Genomic DNA, 4,105 nt, shown 5'->3' with positions numbered 1-4,105 from the left:
TCATGGCCTGTTTCCTGGTAACCTCCCTGCTGCTGATTGGACACTGGCAATGCTTTTCTTTCTTTCTAGAGAAATAGGTGTTGGTACTCACCATAAAGTTGTTACAATAAGTGCCACAATTTTTAAACAACAAAAATGAGGTGCTGGTACTGCATACCCTTGACTACCCCCTGGGGGAAAAGCACTGAGTAATGGTCGTGTGAAGGTTAAGGTTGGGCAGTCACAGTGTAAAACAAGCCACTCCTTTCTGACATCAGCCTTTGAGGGGGAACAACTGTGCTGGGTAGGAGTGAAAATCAGGAGCTTCAGAGCCCAGCTGCAACTACTGGTCCTGCATACGATGTTGGATTCCAACTCCCATCAGCCTCAGTCAGCATGGCCAACGGTAAGAGATGATCAGAGTTGGTAACATCTGGAGAGCTGCTGGTTCCTCATCCCTGGCTTCAACCATCCTCCTCCTGGCTTTCTGTCCATGTTTGCTTCCCCTCTGCCCCTCTGGCTGTAGGGGAAGCTTGAGAGACTGAACACTCGAGAGACTCAGGGAAATCCCTTTGCCTCGTAACTGCAAGAGGGTAACACCTTCTCTTCTCAAAAGCTGAAGGGGAGCTTCTTGGGTAGAGACAAAAGGAGTTATTTTCAGGCTGAGGGTTTTCATGTTCCTTTTCTTGACCCCCCCCCCCCAAATATAAGGAGCAGTTTGGTTTTGCTGCTGATGGCATGCAACAAGTTTCCCTTGCCAGATAAACTGCCAAGTAAATTGGTGTTGAATCTATCTTATAGCACTTTAAAACAGGGTGAAGTAATCTGGAGAACTTTGGTGCCGAAGCAAGCAGGTGTAACCTGTTACTTAATTTGTTGTTGTTTAGTTGTTTAGTCGTGTCCGACTCTTTGTGACCCCCTGGACCAGAGCACGCCAGGCACTCCTATCTTCCACTGCCTCCCGCAGTTTGGTCAAACTCATGTTTGTAGCTTCGAGAACGCTCTCTAACCATCTTGTCCTCTGTCGTCCCCTTCTTGTGCCCTCTGTTACTTAATAACCACCATTAAAAGAGGATATATTATATTGGGGAAACAATACCTGGTGTTTATGACTGACTTCCTGCCACTTTGGATTTCAGCTGATTCCTGACTCAAACGTGCAGGTGATACTGTGCAGAAGGAAGTGTCTACTAGTGGGTTTGATGGCAGGACTGGGGAACCAGTTGCTGGACTTCGTACCCATCAAGCCACAGACAGCATAGTCAGGGAACAACAGCCAGAGAGCTATGGATTTCTCTCTTGTGATTTATGGTAGAGCTAACTGTGGAACCTGCAGTTCTTTCTTCCTTTCCTCTGTCTCTCAGAAACTGATTTAGAGCACAAATGGCTAATGTGTGCTCCCAAATGTGGTGAATCATCCTGGACCACTGGTGCTGCTGATGGAAGTTGCAGTTCAGCAGTAGCTGGAGAGCATTAACCTAGCCACCCTTGATTTAGAGGCCTGGAGTTGAAAAATGACAGGGGACCAGGCTTCAGAGTCCTTTTCACTCCAAAATACACTCCTGCTTTTCCTCCAAGCTTTCTTCATTTCAGCTGCCTAATTTTTTTGGGGTGGGGGATGCCATTGCTATTGTTAAAGCAGTTGGGTATGAGAGAGCCTTTCTGTTCTACACCAAGACACCCAGTGAATTACCACTAGATCCTGATCCAGCTAGAATTGCACCTGGATGGGATGAAGCAATCAGGGAAAGAGGACTCCTCTGCCCTAGGCTATTACAGTGGAGACTTAAATGATGCAGTTGCCTTAAATCAGGCATACCTAACAGGACCAATGGTCAGGGATGATGGGAGTTGTAGTCCCAAAACAGCTGGAGGGCCAAGTTTGGCCATGTCTGCCTTAAAATGGTAAGATGCCCCAAAGACCATCTCCTCTAGCATTCTCACAGTGGCCTTGGGAAGCCCATGCTTTCCCCAACTTTTGATTCCTAGCAAATGTTATTTGGACAAACATTGCCCCCAATACTGGCAGTAGTACAGTAATGAGTACTTGTAGCTATTCAAAGTCTTATCCTCAGCCTGAATCCCCTTTAAAGCTACCCAGATTCATAGTCATGCCTGCATTGTGTGGCAGCACATCTCATGGTTTCAGTATGTGGTGCATACATACATTTGTATGTTGAATCTTCTAAGTTTCATTGGATGACCCAGTTCTAGTATTAGAGGAAAGAAAATGCCAACCCGCTTTCTTTACATCCTGCATAAAATTGTAAACACATTCCCACATGCACTGTTTTTTCCAGCATTACAAATGTATCCTTTCGTTAGAGGGGATTTGTTCCAGTCCCATGATCGTTTTGCTTGCCTTTTTCTGAACCTTTTTCCAGTTCTACAGTGTTATTTCTTAGGGACAGTGACCAGATCTGTACAGACTATTCAAAGTGCGGTATCACCACAGATTTGTATAGTAGTGTTGCAATATTGACAGTTGTTTTCAATCCCTTTCTTAATGGTCCATAAGATGGTATTCACCTCCACAGCTGTGGCACACTGGATGATGCTTCCATTGAATGTCTCCAATAACTTTTTTCTGGTCAGTCTATCACTAGTTCAGGCCCCTTTAAGTGTACAGTTGAAGCCAGGATTTTTTGCCTCAATGAACATCACTTTGCACTTACTTACACTGAATAGCATTTGCCATTTGAATGCCCATTCACCCAGTTTGGAAACATCCTTTGTGTTCTTACCACCCTGATCAATTTGGTGCCATTTGTAAACTTGGCCATCTTCCTGTTCATCCCCATCTCCAGTTTATTAGTATAATAGTTCAAAGCTCAAGTCCCAGTACTGATCCTAGGGGGGCTCTACTTACAGCCTTCCATTGTGAGAACAGCCCATTTATTCTTATCCTTTGCTTCCTGATTGTTGACCAGCTGCTGATCCACAAGACCTTATCCTCTTTATTTCATCACTGCTAAGCTTACTCTTTAGTCTTTGGTGAGGAACTGTATGAAAACGTTTTGAAAATACAGTATCTACCACAGCACCTCTGCAGATATACTTATTGACGCTCTTAAAATAACTGGTATGGGAGGCAAAGACGTACACACTGTGCTAGTTATTTTTCAGCAAGGCTCTCTCTTTTGTACACTTGGTAATTCTACCTCTAATAATACTCTGCAATAGCTTTTCCAGTAGAGATGTTAAGCTAACTGGCCTGTAATTTCATGGCAGCTCCCCAATTACCTTTAAAAAAAATTGGTGTTACCTTTAGGACCTCAAGCACAGAGGCTTATCTTAGGGTGATGCATACTTTTGGTAGCCAATCAGCAATTTCACATTTCAGTTCTTAAGATTACACTTAAGCTCCTGCTGTTCAACACCCTTGTTTTGAAATGTTCCACATGATGTGAAGGATTTTCATGAGCTCAGGCGAACTACTGCAGCTGCCCAAGGGCCTGTTTTTAGCTGGCTCTAGATATATAGTTTGCTGTCATATACTGAAGACTGACCAGTGAGGACAAGCCATGCCCTCTTTGAGCCTGTCACACACCAGTGTTCTCCTTTGCAGCTCATTGGCTGATACGGGGCATGGGGAGTGGTTTATCTTTTCTGTCCTCCTTCCACATTGCTGGTGGCACATGACGTCCTTGAATTCCCTCTCCACCCTTGCAGTCACCCAATCCAGTCAGCTGCTCTGTATGAGAAACAATTGGGGGATTCTAGTCTACCATGTAATAATAATTGGCTACAGCTTCATGCTAGGCCCCAGCTTGGATCCCAAGCAGTTAGGAGGGAGAAATTTAAATGAGGCTCACATCCATGATTAGGTTACTGGGTAGTTTTTTTATCTGGCATGCATATCCTTTCTTCCAACAGAAATGGGGAACCTGTGACTGGCCATATGTTGGACTCCCAGCTGCTATCAGCCCTGGGCAGTATGGCCAGGTTACCAGTTTCCTATCCCTGCCTTACAGAGTAGGGACCATGCCTCCTTGTTCTAGTGAATAGCCCAATAGATGCTTTTCTAGATTAAACGGCAAGATTTGTCCCCTGGGAGCTACAGCTGTGCCCAACAAGGATTGTGTGTGCATCCCAGTTCAGTTTGGAGCAGCATCTTCTCTCCTCC

Source organism: Podarcis muralis, chromosome Z (genome assembly GCF_964188315.1).
Source record: "Podarcis muralis chromosome Z, rPodMur119.hap1.1, whole genome shotgun sequence".
Taxonomy (NCBI): Eukaryota; Metazoa; Chordata; class Lepidosauria; order Squamata; family Lacertidae; genus Podarcis; species Podarcis muralis.
The sequence above is the reverse complement of the archived record's forward strand: the minus strand, read 5'-3'. Positions refer to the sequence as shown.